A 17,819-nucleotide genomic window follows, 5' to 3' on the forward strand; every position below is an offset into this window, starting at 1 on the left:
CTTGCAAGCACTCACAGCCCGTGTGCAGTAACTCAGACGCTCTCCATTAACGCACACTCAGTAAACAACCTGTGTGCAGTGCCACCGTTCCTCTATTGCCCATTTCTCTGTGGTGTCATGTTACAGCATTTCATTCTCACCAATACAGATATTTGTGCACAGTAGCTTATACAATAAATATAAGAGGCAGAAAATACATTACAGACAATCTGTGCACAGTATCTCAGTCCTTCTCCATGTTATTTATCTCTCTCTCTCTCACACACACACACACACACACACACACAGTATTCCTTATTCAGGCTCATTTCCCATGGCCTTCAGTGAGATTTTTGCCTCAGTAAGGATAACAGGATCAAGTCCACGTTCATGAAAATCTATTATCTGTTATTCTTATTCTTTCTTTCCCTGGTGAGGGTCATAAAAGCTAAAATGACTAAACAGACAGCTTATGAAATGAGAACCAACACAGTTTTTTACAAAAATATAGGTTATGCCCGATCAACCTCTTATTTTGGGAGTAAGATCATTGACAAAGGGAGTTCATGTGACTGCAGCTACCTATGACTGCAAAGCTTTCAGCAATGTAGAGACGTAAGGTGAAATCCTGGCTGCACTGATATCAGTGGGAATTTGCATCCATTTCACTGTGGTCAGGGCTTCTCTTCTTGATTGGTAAGGAAGAGGGGCCAAACTGGACAAGGAATGCAGGTAAACACACTAGGAAGCAAAGCAATGTCATTAAAAAGCTATTTTTAAAAGAAAAAGAACATGGTTACTAGCAGGATCAGCTAGAGAATGGTTTGGGAGTTTGTAAATAAAGAAATAACCTAGAGCAGGTCTATGCCTATCAAAGAGAAATGAACAGCAGCAGAGGTGCTGCAGACTCAGGCAGACGGCCATGCATTGGTTCACGTTTGGATGGTTCTCTTTGCAAACATGGGGGCAAACAAAAAAAAAATGCTAACATTCTGCAGAAATTGGTGGCTTAGAATCCCACCTCAGCAGGGAAAGTTTGCCCAGTGGATTTTTACAGCCCTGCACTATATGGCAAATGTTTCACCCAGCCGAAGTCTAATAAGTCAGTCAGTCACCATCTAACCCACCCACCTCAAAATTTACATCGCAGACACAAGCTGACAGAGCCTGAAAAGAACACATGGAAAGGAGATGTCCCTACTCATCATCAGTGGTTTGGGGTGAGATTGCAAGTCTCATGATATTTGGTGTTGTGCTGAAAGCCCCAGTTCTTATATGAGAATTTCAGCTTTCATTTGAAAACAAAAAGTTTTGAGCACCCATGGTTGCAGGTACTTATTTGACCTCTTCCCCCCCGGTCACCATAGGATCTGACTGCCTCACAATCTAAATGTATTTATCTTCACAACACCCCTGGGTGGGAGGGAAGCCTTATCACCTCCATTTTACAGATGGGGAACTGAGCAGAGAGAGGCTAAGAGACTTGCCCACGGTCACACAGGATATCTGTGGCACAGCAGGAAAATGACCCCGCGTCTCCTCGGTTCCACTGGACCATCCTCAAGTTGCCTTTTCACCCTAGATGGGACCCGAGCTCAAAATCCCTAGCTTAGGACATCACTGCCTTATCCACTAGGCAAAAGTAAAGATGGAGCCCTCCGGAGGTTTAAAGATAGAACAGGGGTAGAAATCCCAGCACTCTCTTCGTTCCCAATAGCTGGCGGCAGGGGGGTGAAGGAGAAGAAGGAGAAGATATCCCACAAGGGCACAGCTCCTGCATTTTATTAATCTTCTACTGGCCAAAAGCCAGTACAGGTTTCATTTTCTGGCTAATAACTTTCCAGTAAATTTTCCCATTCCCAGGTTTAGTGGCCCATGTGAAAGGAGTTTGGTGGGCCTCAGAGCAGTTCCCAGTGACCAAGCATCCATGTCACAACATCTACCCTCACAGTGGGCGTTAACTGGCCTCCTTGTGGGCAGTTCCACCAGAGAGATCAAGGATGGAGTGGGCCACGGAGGCTGACCTTGCCTTTCACCGCCAGAGACAGGGGTCTCCAGGGCAGGGCTGGGGCATATCCTTAGCCATGGGTGTCAATGTGAAGGAATCTTGCCTGTATGGTACCTGCTCCGTGGATAGAGGGCATCAAGGGATGTCAGCTGGCACCTTTCACAAGCACACCTGCCTAACCAATGTCTGAAGAGACTGACTTGTTAGCTGGAAATGAAAGGGACTACTAGGAATCCAAGGAATGGCACAGAGAGCTATTCTCAGACTGTGATGGTTACTTTAAGTCATAGGGAAAAGGCAGGGGGAGAGTAAGTTATGTTTTCTGAGTCTCTCGGGAGCCACTGTATCTCCCTCTCCCTGTCTGACTCCAGTAATGAGCTCCGGGGGGACCTCCACTCCTGCCTTTGAAGTATAACGTTTCTCTGCATAGACTTTATAATTCCTTTCATATAGTATTTGTTTGCTGCTTGCTGTGGTTGTCTCCCTGTTCAGGGGGCTGACAGCTGTTAGTGGGGCCATCACAACTGCTTGGGAACATGTAAGATGGAAAAACCAAAACCAAAACAAGACCACATCCACTAGAGGAATGCAAAATCCCCTGGCTGGGAGCACCGTAGCCTTTGCCTGCCAGCCAGCTGTTATAAAGAGCCAGCAGGCACAGCAGGAGGGGTGGAGAGAAGCCTGAAAGGAGATAAGCAACAGAACCTGACTAAGACAGGTGAACATGGACTGCTTTGGACAACCCAGGCCTGGAGGACGACAGGGGAAAGGGGGAGTAGGACTTACACTGACCTTAAATTAGGATTATTAGCTGGACAACTGGAAGAGAGTGTGTCACATTCCAGGTGGTATCTGGGATTTAGCTGGAGCCCACGACGTCATCTGGCCTGGTCTAGTCAGGAAATCTCTCAGGATTAGGCTGAAGCAGACCTGGGTTCCCAGGTGGCAGCCAGGATGGTGAAGCTTGCTCTAGTAGCCATTTTTTCTCCCCAAAGTCTTTTCTTTTTAAGAACCACAAAAGGGACTGATGGGTGAAATAGCCACTGCCCTCTTTATTTTGTCCACCAATAAGCCTAATTTCTAATACACCAATTTTGGTTCACTGATTTCCAGTTCCACACACCTTGTTTACCAGGCATGATCTTAACCCAGCCCTTGAGTTATATCAGCAAGCTTTTTTGCTGGGACTAATTCACTCTCTTTTTTGCACCTTTCCCCCATCAACACTTGTTATAGGTAGTTGTGACATCTTATGAACTTTCACTCACTTTTCACAGCTGAGCTCACAGGTAAGGTAAATATGTAGGCCCAGTTAACACCACAGCACCTAAAGGAGTGATTTGATTTTCAAAAATGCTAAGCATCCAGCAGCTCTCGCTCAAGTCAATGGGCAAAAACCGGATAAGAATGTCAGGATTTGGCCTTAGTTATAAATAATAATAGACATTTAATATCAAAGGAGGTCAGTCAGGCTATAATTGCTCCTTATGTGCAAAGCCTTGAGCAGTGATATTTATCCAAGTGGATTTCTAACAGGTGTCACGTCCTACATCCATTTCTGACAAGGGCAACTAGGATTACTGGAGAGACTCCATTCAACTGCTCTGAGATCGGAGGGAATAACCCTGCAAATCTCATAGTATCTGTGGAACTGGTGGGATGCAGGAACTTCTATAGCAGGTCAGACCCATGATCTTGATGTCCCATCACTGAACACTGAGAGCCACCGTTCCTGTCCATGATCTGGAGAGGAAACTCCATGGTGTTCCTCCTGTATCTTTAGGCATCCCACAGAATGGAATGAGTTATAATTTAATATTTAAATTATGGTAGTGCCTAGAGATCTCAATCAGAATAGGGCCCCTGTTGTGCTAGCTGCTCTACCAACAGAGGTAATCATAAGCTCTGCTCCTCGGAGAATAATTTATCTCGACAGATTAAATATTTCAGACCAACCATATGGCTATTTCTTACTGTCCTAGAATGACTAATCAAGGGATTTATAACTGCAGAAAGATTTAGGATCAAGTATTACACAGATACAGTTTCTTCAAGCTTTAAGAAACTCAACCCCATTTATCAGTGTCACTAACCACTAAACTGTTCAGCAGAATCACTTCAAAACTGAAAAGTAGCACAGAATATATAACGGCAATTTACACCACTTCTCGTACAAGGCACACCCAGCTGCCAACAACTCTGTGTAGATAGTAAGCTTTAATTGTCTATTCTCTACCATTAACAGCTATTTACACCTGTGCAACATAGATATAAAGTGTCACCATTACTGTGGGTGGAAGATTCTAACTTTTTACACCCACTCTGTACAGGCAGAAAACACAAAGTGCATCGGGAGAATGCAGAACCTCAGACACATATGAGATTTATAAAAAGGTGGTGGGTTTAAAATCAACATGACTGGTTTTGTGGATCTTCATCAACCTAAGCAGGCAGCACAGAAAATCCCACCAGCTAACCTGTTCTCATGAAATTTCCAGCTCAATTTTGCAGACCAGAGATTTGGATTAGATTTGAATAATTAATCCAAATTTGTCAGTACTTCACGGATGAATCCAGTACTGCAGCCCTTAAGGTTCACCCTGGCTGCTGCTAACCTGCTTTATCTAAGCATTAGCATAGAGTAGAAGAGTTTAATGATTGAAGAAAATTCAAAAATAAGATTTATGCTGTCAAAACTTTTGCCACAGAACATATTGTGGAATTCAATCCATGGGGTTCTTTCAAAAATGATATATGAAAATTAAAAAAAAAAACTCAACTAGTTTAAAGATCCTCTCCGACGTCAGATAATGTAGTATTACCAAGGGTAGACTGCACTAGCAAAACTACCATGAAAGATAAGGGATCAGACCAGGATGCTAAAAGCATCTTTGCCCATCTGACAAACGGTCTGTAGTTTTGCTTGATTGAAGGAGCCAGTGGCCATTTTATGGTATGGTATCTCATGGACCACCAGGGCCAGAAACAATTGCCATGCACCATGGTTTCCAAGCGTTGGTTCATGCTGTACTAGCTGGTGCTCATGCTCTTCCATTACAATGGAAGACTACCATGCTAGAAACAAGGAATAGGAGCCAGCCTAGCTGCACCTAACAGGGGTTGCAGATACAAAAGAGAAGAGCGACTAGAGTCAGCAATGGGACCAATTCGGTCAGTCAACAGTAGGAGAGGAATGTCCAGAGGAGAAGGGAACGAGGCAGCTGCGCAGCATACCCATGGGAACAAAGACAGAAGAAGATGAGATGGCAGGAGTAGCATGTCGAGGGCAGAAGGTAACTGAGTGGCAGGGAAGAGGAAGAGTTATGGCACAATCAGCAAGGAAGCATGTGCAGGCAAGCTGGGAAGAGAGTAACACTTTGCATAGATGTAAATGACAAGACAAGGTATAATGCATCAGAAAATTGGGGCCTTGTGAACTAATATAAAATTGGCTGCTAAAGTCACTTTGGAATTGCAGCGGGAGAAGGGAAGGGGCTTGATCATTGGAATGCTGGGTTGACTGGATTACATCAAAGTTTCAATATTTTTGTTGCTGTTGAATGTTATCTGTGTCACAATTCTCAGTAGTTTCACAAGGCTCAAACATGTATTAATGTTTGTCCCGTGATTATCTCTCCCAAATTGGTCTGAAGAGTTTTTACCAAGATTTGAGAGCTTGTGAATTGTTTATGAGATGTTCTATTTTTAATTCAGGTTCTTAGACTATACCCATCACTTGTATCTGGTGCCTGAAATGGAAACGTATAAGGCTTGGTATCTAATAGATGTCTTAAATGGAGAAGTTATACGAGGCCACTTCAGACAGAGTTGGAGGTATAACTTCACTCTCTAATCTTGCAGACTCAAGACATTCTCTCAATACAGGCCGATCTGTAGCAAGTATTCAAGTCAGTTACTCATTATTCAGAAGGTTTATGTTTGGACACTTAAGTCACATGGCATTGCTTCCATTCCTTGACTGGATGACCTAAGCTTTATATAAAATTCTTCCTCTTCCAAATTTCATTTCCTTATGTAGAAACCTGCATAGAACTTGGAGGGAGGAGCAGGAACAGGCTGCAGGAGGGAAGAGTTTGGAGGATGCATCAGCCTGTTTACACATGGGCAGGATGCCCGCTGCAGTTGCAGCATCTCTAGAAGTACTTTGCTTAATAAAAAAACAGATTAGTGTTACAAGCATGGAGTCCTCTCATGTTATTTCCCAGCACATGACACGTGAAGGAAGAAAGGAATTGTGTTTCTTGATTAAACAAAACTTGGCTCTGAATATATGTAACTCCGATTGCATTAACTGCAAATACCAATGGGGCAGGAAGAAGCTGTATCAAACCCATAGTCTCTAATTCAGCTATCCATCTTTTATACTATAGTGGCCCCTGCTGCTGTAGCATCTGAGCACCTCACAGTTTTTAAGGTATTTCTCCTTACAACACCCTTGTAGGTAGGGAAATGCTATGCTCCCCATTTTGTAGATGGGAAACTGAGACACAGAGAGATTAAGTTACTTACTCAAGGTCACACAGTAAATTCGTGGCAGAGCAGGAATTTGAACCCATAGTTTTCAAGTCCTAGACTACTCCCTGGACCATCTTTTCTTTTGCTAGATACAAACAAGTTATTTAACATTATCAAAATGATTCTTGTATTTCATTCAGATTATTAAGCACTGGAAGGATGGATGGTTTTAAAAATAAAATTCCTGCAGTGAAATAGAGAGCATACTCCCCAGGAGAATTCATAACTTGGAAGACATATTTGGTATTTGTCCTTAAAAGGACTTGACAGCATCTTCGTAAACAAAAGCTACAACTGCAGCTGGTGGTTCATGCTGGCTTTTTCCGGTGCAAACCTTATGGGAGTGCAGGTGATTCAAGAGCCTGCCTTGTAAGGATTCTAAACCAAATCCCCATATCGCACCAGGGGTCGGGCTCATCCTTGCTGAAATATAGTTGAACACACTGCTGAGAAATTCCTTCGGATATAAGCAATCAGGGCGTTTCTAGTAGCCCGGATCTGTTATCAGAAGGACGCTGAGCAAACGCAGCAAGCTAGTTGTGGCCCAAGAAGCTCGTTTTATTCTTCAGCGGGCTTGCTGCCATTTGGTCTGGCAGAGACTCTCCCTTCAGAGCTGCTCAGTGCTTTCTAATATTTTATAAACATCAGTTATTTACTCACTACTTTGTGATGCAAGGCGAAACACAGGGAATAAACCTGTTTGTCCCATGCCTCACACCCATAATAAGAAAATATGCCGACTGGTCTGTGGTGTAGTAACTGATTCCTAGGATTGACTATATAAGTCAAGCACACACATTTGGGAAGCTGGGATTAGAACCCACGGCCTCAAAACCATAGGCCTCTGCCATGTGAGCTAAAGTAAAACTCCTTTAGTTGCAGTATGTCTCGTTTTTCCTGTGGGCTTGGCCACTAGAGGGTGACATCACTTGCCCATATACAAAGCTAGTATACGCCAGCACTTCCTGTCTACAGCAGGGACGGAGTTTGTGACTGGACCAGGGGCGGAGGATGAGAAAGGTGGGGAAACCAATTTCTGCATTAGCGCAGCTTCACAGAGCATTTATTTGCAAGTGAGAAAAGCGGTAGCTGCTGTCTTTATGAAATGGTTGTGAGAAGTCACTTCAAAAATAATCCCAAAAGATCACTGAACATTTAATTGTAGGTGTATTTTGATTATTTTTCTTCTTCATTTCCACAAAGTGAAGCCCAGAGAGCAGCCATAATCCCTGCAGACAATGGGCTGCCCCACTCCAGCGTGGATCTGTCTCGGCATAAGAGAACATGGCACCACCCTTACACTCCCAGGCAGCCTGGCAAGGGAGAGGAAAGCAATGACAAACCCTGCTTTTTAAACAAGACATGAAATTTCGAGTGTTGCTGGTCAGAAAAGCACGCAGATAAAGTTATCATCACCTTTCACTGCTCCAGAGGGATTCCGCACAGATTTCCCTTCCAATCTGGTCAATTTAAAAGGCAAAAGGGAAGAGACTGTCTTTATTTATAAAATATGCCTGTTGTAAGCTCTTTGGTACAGAGACTGGTCTTTTTCGTCTTTGCCTAGAACCTGGGGGGGGGGAGGGTTGCCCCAGGATGTTTGGGCTTGGGCGGGAGCCTGTAACTTTGGAGGGTCCCAGTATGTCTGCACTGCAGTGAAATAGCTCCTTAGTCCAAGCCTCTGGAGATAGAGTCAGCAGGCATGGGCCAGCTGCAGGTTTTTAATTGCAGTGTAGATGTACCCTTAGGTGCTACTGCAATACAAATAAACAACCACCACCAAGAATGACCACCAGTATTCAAAGATTGTTCATGTGACAATATCAATTTACTTGCATAATGACAGGTTTCAGAGTAACAGCCGTGTTAGTCTGTATTCGCAAAAAGAAAAGGAGTACTTGTGGCACCTTAGAGACTAACCAATTTATTTGAGCATAAGCTTTCATGAGCTACAGCTTACTTCATCGGATGCATACTGTGGAAAATACAGAAGATGTTTTTATACACACAAACCATGAAAAAATGGGTTTCTCTCCCCCCACCTTTTCTTTTTGCGAATACAGACTAACACGGCTATTACTCTAAAACCTGTCATTATGCAAGGTACTGCATTTAGCCGTATGGAGTGGAAATCTATCGACTGCATGAAAAAACTTTGTACAGATACAGACAGACATCATCTTCCTTTCCAAATGCAAACAGATGGACACCGTACCAAAAGGACTGAAGGTAAAAAATCCATTACAATCTACATACCACACAGACTATGCTGACAGCTTGTGCCACACGCTCTCACAGAAACTGCGGAACCACCTGATCAACATCCTCTACAGCAAACAGGGAAAGATAAAGAATGAGCTCTCAAAAATGAATACTCTCATAAAAAACCAACCTTCCACACAAACTTCCTCGTGGCTGGACTTTACGAAAACTAGACAAGCCATTTACAACACACACTTTGCTTCTCTACAAAAGAAAAAGGACACTAAACTTTCTAAACTACTACATGCCACAAGGGGCCACAGCAATGGTTCCCTCAACCCACCCAGCAATATTGTTAACCTATCCAACTATACTCTTAGCCCAGCAGAAGCAGCTGTCCTATCTCGGGGCCTCTCCTTCTGCCCCTCCACCCCCATGAACATGATACAGTTCTGTGGTGACCTAGAATCCTATTTTCGATGTCTCCGACTCAAGGAATATTTCCAACACACCTCTGAACAACATACTCATCCACAGAGACCTCCCTACCAACACTACAAAAAGAAGAATTCTAGGTGGACTCCTCCTGAAGGTTGAGACAGCAGACTGGACTTCTACATAGAGTGCTTCCGCCGACGTGCATGGGCTGAAATTGTGGAAAAGCAGCATCACTTGCCCCAAACCTCAGCCGCGCAGAACACAATGCCATCCACAGCCTCAGAAACAACTCTGACATCATAATCAAAAAGGCTGACAAAGGAGGTGCTGTTGTCATCATGACTAGGTCGGAATATGAACAAGAGGCTGCTCGGCAGCTTTCCAACACCACTTTCTACAAGCCATTACCCTCTGATCCCACTGAGAGTTACCAAAAGCAACTACAGCATTTGCTCAAGAAACTCCCTGAAAAAGCACAAGATCAAATCCGCACAGACACACCCCTGGAACCCCGACCTGGGATACTCTATCTACTATCCAAGATCCATAAACCTGGAAATCCTAGGCGCCCCATCATCTCAGGCATTGGCATCCTGATAGCAGGATTGTCTGGCTATGTAGACTCCCTCCTCAGGCCCTACGCTATCAACACTCCCAGCTACCTTCGAGACACCACTGACTTCCTGAGGAAACTACAATCCATCGGTGATCTTCCTGATAACACCATCCTGGCCACTATGGATGTAGAAGCCCTCTACACCAACATTCCACACAAAGATGGACTACAAGCCGTCAAGAACACTATCCCCGATAATGTCACGGCTAACCTGGTGGCTGAACTTTGTGACTTTGTCCTTACCATAACTATTTTACATTTGGGGACAATGTATACCTTCAAATCAGCGGCACTGCTATGGGTACCCGCATGGCCCCACAGTATGCCAACATTTTTATGGCTGATTTAGAACAACGCTTCCTCAGCTCTCGTCCCCTAATGCCCCTACTCTATTTGCACTATATTGATGACATCTTCATCATCTGGACCCATGGAAAAGAAGCCCTTGAGGAATTCCACCATGATTTCAACAATTTCCATCCCACCATCCACCTCAGCCTGGTCCAGTCCACACAAGAGATCCACTTCCTGGACACTACAGTGCTAATAAATGATGGTCACATAAACACCACCCTATACCGGAAACCTACTGACCGCTATTCCTACCTACATGCCTCCAGCTTTCACCCTGACCACACCACACAATCCATTGTCTACAGCCAAGCTCTGCGATACAACCGCATTTGCTCCAACCCCTCAGACAGAGACAAACACCTACAAGATCTCTATCAAGCATTCTTACAGCTACAATACCCACCTGCGGAAGTGAAGAAACAGATTGATAGAGCCAGAAGAGTTCCCAGAAGTCACCTACTACAGGACAGGCCTAACAAAGAAAATAACAGAACGCCACTAGCCGTCACCTTCAGCCCCCAACTAAAACCCCTCCAACGCATTATCAAGGATCTACAACCTATCCTGAAGGACGACCCAACACTCTCACAAATCTTGGGAGACAGGCCAGTCCTTGCCTACAGACAGCCCCCCCAACCTGAAGCGAATACTCACCAGCAACCACATACCACACAACAGAACCACTAACCCAAGAACCTACCCTTGCAACAAAGCCCGTTGCCAACTGTGCCCACATATCTATTCAGGGGACACCATCACAGGGCCTAATAACATCAGCCACACTATCAGAGGCTTGTTCACCTGCACATCCACCAATGTGATATATGCCATCATGTGCCAGCAATGCCCCTCTGCCATGTACATTGGTCAAACTGGACAGTCTCTACATAAAAGAATAAATGGACACAAATCAGATGTCAAGAATTATAACATTCACAAACCAGTCGGAGGAGAACACTTCAATCTCTCTGGTCACGCGATTACAGACATGAAAGTTGCGATATTACAACAGAAAAACTTCAAAACTAGACTCCAGAGAGAGACTGCTGAATTGGAATTCATTTGCAAATTGGATACAATTAACTTAGGCTTGAATAGAGACTGGGAGTAGCTAAGTCATTATGCAAGGTAACCTATTTCCCCTTGTTTTTTCCTATCCCTCCCCCCCTTCCTCAGACATTCTTGTTAAACACTGGATTTGTGCTGGAAATGGCCCAACTTGATTATCATACACATTGTAAGGAGAGTGGTCACTTTAGATAAGCTATTACCAGCAGGAGAGTGGGGTGGGGGGAGAGAAAACCCTTTGTAGTGATAAACACCCATTTTTTCATGGTTTGTGTGTATAAAAACATCTTCTGTATTTTCCACAGTATGCATCCGATGAAGTGAGCTGTAGCTCACGAAAGCTTATGCTCAAATAAATTGATTAGTCTTTAAGGTGCCACAAGTACTCCTTTTCTTTTTGCGAATATCAATTTAAGAAGCACTCGAAAAAGATCTCCCAGGCAACAGAAAAAGCAACATCCCACAAGTGCTCTAATTGGGCTGGCCTGCGGGAGCTCAGCAAACCGATACCATTGTTCCTGGTGGCTGCCATTCTGTGTACCAGAATCAGAGCTTTCATTTAAAAAAAAAAAAAAAAAAAGTCTCTAGCCCTCATGGTTGTGATAACAGCATGACAAAGGTAAAGTGAGGCTGTGGAGACTGGAGGCTACCCAAAACAATAGCTCCGGCCAGTGTGAACAGCCCCATTTACGTGAATGGGATACTGAAGCAGTCCTAACAAAGATAGTTTAAATGTCAGTACTGTGAACTGCTTCACTGCATTTCACAGTACACACACACACAAAGGAGAGGAAATGTCATTTTATGACAGATCCATAGTCTACACTGTGTGACAGAACTGGCATCATGGGTGGCCAGACCTCAGGTTGTGGGCAGAGCTTGGGGGAGTACCATCATCACCTATATTTCTTTTCCAGTTTGACCCCGTCTACATCCCTCCCCCTTCCCCCCCATTCAGGCAAAAACTTTGGTAGAATGACAGGACTCAGAATATGCTGCATAGGTCAAAAGAATTCTGTTGGAGCAATGAGGAAAACAAATTCCAGAGTCAAAAGGTCCTGCACTAAAAAAATGCCCTCCAACAACTGCCAGTGTACCAATATAGGGACCGTTAACTCTAGTGTCTTCTGCTGATCTCAGCTGCTGGGACGTAGCAAAAGGGCTTAGATGTTTTCAGATAGGTCTGAACTGCCATCCAGCACTGTGAGCTCACATCTGGAAAAAGCAAAACCCTCTTCCTACATCATCATCATCAACAATACAAATCCAGGATGCCAACTGACATGGCCATTTTGCTGATAATACATGGAACACTATAGAGTTAAAATTATTTGTTGCAGACCACATTAGATTGCTAATTCATCCCCTTCTTCTGCTAAGGAAACTTCAAAATAATCCTGATGTCTACAGATGTGTGTGTTATTCAGAATCACTTGCCAAAGAATTGGACAAACCATTTTCAGCCTTTAGAGGTTGTTCCCAACCTGTTCAGCTTGACGGTCAATATTTTCTATTCATAATGTACGACTGATCTTCTTCCACTCATATGGCATTGTTTTTGCTCTCTCCCTGGATTACATGTTTTTTTTAAACTTTGACACAGTTAATACCCACTTTCTGGTACAGATTTTTGGAAGAATATAACTGAGTTAAAATTAATGAAATGTGTCGGAATCACAAATGTTTTTGGCAATATCTGACATCCATCCAAACTGTCTTGTATACCAAAAAGTACGATCACACACATAGCTTTTCTTTGTTAGCCAAGTGTAACTTTCAACCTACTTTGCTATTCCACAACTAAATTGGCTTGAGACAGCACAGCTGCCAGCAGCAAACAGTATTTGTCCATAAATGAATCACATGTGTTGGTGAAACTCCACAGTGGGATGGCATTCATAAATAACAAGATACCAGATAAATTCCCAGTCCCACTGAAGTCAATAGAAGTTTGAATGCAGCCAAGGTTTCACCTATTATTTTGAGGTTATTGGTTATGGTCTGGTTAAGGTCACAATTACAGTTTAAACAGTAAATATTGAAGAGTTAATGCTAAAAGAACTGACCTATGTCAAAACAGTCCTATAACAACATCCTCCAGATTCCCCTACCTTGCATCTGCACTGTGCAAAGTAGAAAACAGAGTTTTATATCCACTTTCTACTGGTGTAAATGATGATGCAAGAGGCAAAGCAATGGAGACTCAGGATATTGATATTGCTGGAGAACATGTAAAGAATAAATATGGGGTGCGTGTGCGCGCGCACGCCCATTTATAATACGGGTCTTCAGTCACACAACATGTGGGTTTAGATCATAATTTGGCTACCAACTTTGCAGCTTGGGCTCATCTCTAATGTCCATCAGACACAAAGAGATCAATATGGCTCATCTTACCAGCACAGTCATTGAACATACAGATGAAGAGCACACACACACACTATCCAGGGCCAGGAATTTCAATAGTTGCACGGTTGCTGCTGAAGTAAATGTTGGGCCTGCTTTTCTCACCATTATGCAGATAGTTTCATGCCACGTACCCTTTCTCTACATTTGCCAGTGACATCCCCGTTCTCACGTTTTACCTAAGTATTCACATCTTTTTAAAGAAAACCTGAGAAGTGGAGAGAACATTATGAGTGTTCTGACACTTCAAAGATGGGAGCTTGAAACTTAAACATATCCTTCAATTGTTCCTTTTTTACAGGAACCAGTCTCTTTATTTTTGGACTGGTACTAAGTACATTTGTATTCCATAGAGATTGTTTGGTATCTTTACAAATATGGGTCAGATTCTCAGCAAGTATAAGTGATTTCAATGGAGCTATGTTGATTTATACCATCTAAAGATCTAGTCCACAGTTTCTAAATTTCAAGTAACTGCACATTAACTTTAATTATTAAGAGTTTTTCTACCGTGCTCATTTTTGTTTAAATATAATGTGCTTATTTATTTTCTCATTAAAATTCATAAGTAGTATACCAAATTGGTTCTCTCTTACCAGATGGCTATCAAGTCCAAACACCCTACAAAGGTGTACTGTATACGGGCCCCTAACCCACTCCAAAATTAAACCACTACAATCTACTCCAGTTAAATCATACTATCCCATGTTTGAGGACAGGAGTGTGCTGACAGAATAAGAAACAATGGTCTCAAGGTGCAGTGGGGGAAGCCTAGGTTGGATATTAGGAAACACTATTTCACTAGGAGGGTGGTGAAACACTGGAATGGGTTACCTGGGGAGGTGGTGGAATCTCCATCCTTAGGAGGTTTTTAAGGCCTGGCTTGACAAAGCCCTGGCTGGGATGCTTTAGTTGGGGTTGGTCCTGCTTTGAGCAGGGGATTGGACTAGATGACCTCCTGAGGTCTCTTCCAACCCTAATATTCTCTGATTCTGTGAAAACAATGGAAGTGTTCTATACATACATTGTACACGAGTGAAACAGAAGCATCTATTAAACACAATACAATGGCAACTATTTATACACACATTTTTCCATACAGAGCAAAGGGATGCTTTCAGTGAGAACTACCTTTCATTTAGATGGAGGCAACAGCAAACAAAAAAGAACCAAAGTCAAGTCACTATGAGAGAGAAGTCTCAAAGTCAAGACTGAACTCTGAGACCACAACTGCTGCAGAGCTCTGCATGCAGGAAGTGTGGTTTGGAATTTCAAGATTTGATCGACAGACAACCTAACCATGGATGCCTTTACCCACATCCTGGTGTGGATTTGCAGAGACTGTGGCCTGCATTTCCCACTCTCAGAAAGTCAGGTTGAGGGGACAATCCAGTGTGAGAGGTGCCTTCTGGTGGAATCTCTCAGGAAGCAGGTGGGAGAGCTACAGGAGATGGTGGCTAGGCTGAGGAGCATCCCTGGCCATGAAGAATTCCTTGAGAGAGAGTGTTCACATGGAGACATCCAACGCTGAGAAAGCTATCCCGCTACAGAGGAATTCTGTCACACCACCGGGTCAGGAGGACACTGGCAGCTGGTTACTTCTGGCAGCAGGCAGTGCTCCACCCCTACTCCCAACCCACCCACGATGGCGATGGAAAACTGATATGCTGCCCTGGCAACGAGTGATGAGGAATCACCCCCAGAAGAGGAGGAGAAGCCATGTGTCCCCCTGGCTGGGAGGATCACAGCCATCACTTCCAGGAGGAAATGTAGGGTAGTGGTGGTTGGTGACTCTTCTAAGAGGGACAGAGGCATATGGCATAGTTGGCATCACAGAGACCTGGTGGGATAATACGCATGACTGAAATGTTGGTATAGAAGGGTACAACTTGCTCAGGAAGGACCAGCAGGGAAAAAAGGGAGGAGGTGCTGCCTTATATATTAAAAATGTATACACTTGGACTGAGATTGAGATGGAAATAGGAGACAGACTTGTTGAAAGTCTCTGGGTAAGGATAAGAGGGGTAAAAAACAAGGGTGATGTCATGGTAGGGGTCTACTACAGACCACCTAACCAGGAACAAGTGGTGGATGAGGCTTTTTTTAAACAGCTAACAAAATCATTCAAAACACAGGACTTAGTGGTGATGGGGGACTTCAACTACCCAGACACCTGTTCGGAAAGTAACACAGCAGGGCACAGATTACCCAAGAAGTTCTTGGAATGTATTGGAGACAATTTTCTATTTCAGAAGGTGGATACAGCTAACCAGACGAGAAGCTGTTCTAGATTTGATTTTGACAAATAGGGAGGAACTAATTGAGAATTTGAAAGTGGAAGGCAGCTTGGGTGCAAGTGATCATGAAATGGTAGAGTTCATGATTCTAAGGAATGGTAGGAGGGACAACAGCAAAATAAAGACAATGGATTTCAAGAAGGCAGACTTTAGCAAACTCAGGGAGCTGGTAGGTAAGATCCCATGGGAAGCAAGTCTAAGTGGAAAAACAATAGAAGACAGTTGGCAATTTTTCAAAGAGACAATATTAAGGGCATAAAAGGAAACTAACCCCTGCATAGGAAAGATAGGAAGTATGGCAAGAGACCACGCTGGCTTAACCAGGAGATCTTCAATGATCTAAACATTTAAAAAAAAAAAAAAAAAGAGTCCTACAAAAAGTAGAGACTAGGTCAAATTACAAAGGATGAAAATAAACAAACACAAGTATGTAGGGACAAAATTAGAAAGGCCAAGGCACAAAACGAGATCCAACTAGCTAGAGACAAAGGGTAACACGAAAACATTCTACAAATACATTAGAAGAAAGAGAAAGACCAAGGACAGGTTAGACCCATTACTCAGTGGGAGTGGGGAATAACAGAAAATATGGAAATGGCAGAGGTACTTAATGGACTTCTTTGTTTCGGTTTTCACCAAGAAGGTTGGTGGTGATTGGATGTCTCACGTATGAATGCCAGTGAAAATGAGGTAGGCTCAGAAGAGGATAAAATAGGGAAAGAACAAGTAAAAAATTATTTGGACAAATTAGATGTCTTCAAGTCACCAGAGCCTGATGAAATGCATTGTAGAATACTCAAGGAGCTGATTGAGGAGGTATCTGAGCCATTAGCGATTATCTTTGAGAAGTCATGGAAGATAGGAGAGATTCCAGAAGGCTGGAAAAGGGCAAATATTAGTGCCCATCTATAAAAAGTCAAAATGATCTGGACAAACTGGAGAAATGGTCTGAAGTAAATAGGATGAAATTCAATAAGGATAAATGCAAAGGACTCCATTTAGGAAGAAACAATCAGTTGCACACATACAACATGGGAAATGACATGGGAAAAGGAAGGAGTACTGCAGAAAGGAATCTGGGGGTCATAGTGGACCACAAGCTAAATATGAGTCAACAGTGTAATGCTGTTGCAAAAAAAGTGAACATCATTCTGGTATGTATTAGCAGGAGTGTTGTAAGCTAGACATGAGAAGTAATTCTTCCACTCTAATTAGACCTCAACTGGAGTATTGTGTCCAGTTCTGGGCACATTTCAGGAAGGATGTGGACAAATTGGAGAGAGTCCAGCGAAGAGCAACAAAAATGATTAAAATTATTCCCTCATAGGTCATATTTTCTAGATTTAAAAAAATGGGTTTGTTTAGTCTGGAGAAGAGAAGACTGAGAGGAGACACAATAACAGTTTTCAAGTATGTAAAAAGGTTGTTACAAGGAGGAAGAAAAATGTTTTCTCTTAACCTCTGAGGACAGGGCAATAAGCAGTGGGCTTAAATTGCAGAAAGGGAGGTTTAGGCTGGACATTAGGAAAAGCTTCTTAACTGTCAGAGTGGTTAAGCACTGGAATAAATTGTCTAGGGAGCTTGTGGAATCTCCATCGCTGGAGATTTTTAAGAGCAGGTTAGACAAACACCTGTCGGGGATGGTCTAGATAATACTTAGTCCTGCCATGAGTGCAGGGGACTGGACTAGGTGACCTCTTGAGGTCCCTTCCAGTTCTAGGATTCTATAACAAAGGTAACAGTTTCATAGCTACCTACACCACATTTGACTCTATAACATTGTGCTGTGCTAGTGCTGCTGAAGAACCAGCCGGCAGAGAGAGGGCAAGTGCCTAATAGACACCATCCATTTGAATTGCATTGATAGCTACAGCTGGGCAAATAACTAACATTTCAGTTTGCTGGCAGTTCTGAAAAG

At 43.2% G+C, this 17,819-nt stretch overlaps 1 protein-coding gene across 3 annotated transcripts in view; it reads right to left on the reverse strand.

Moving 5' to 3' along the window:
- The window catches only part of LOC102937877 (limbic system associated membrane protein), a 1,332,442-nt gene that overhangs the window by 727,031 nt on the left and 587,592 nt on the right, over window positions 1-17,819 (reverse strand). The gene's annotated exons all lie outside the window — the stretch shown is intronic.

This window comes from Chelonia mydas, chromosome 1 (genome assembly GCF_015237465.2).
Source record: "Chelonia mydas isolate rCheMyd1 chromosome 1, rCheMyd1.pri.v2, whole genome shotgun sequence".
NCBI lineage: Eukaryota > Metazoa > Chordata > Testudines > Cheloniidae > Chelonia > Chelonia mydas.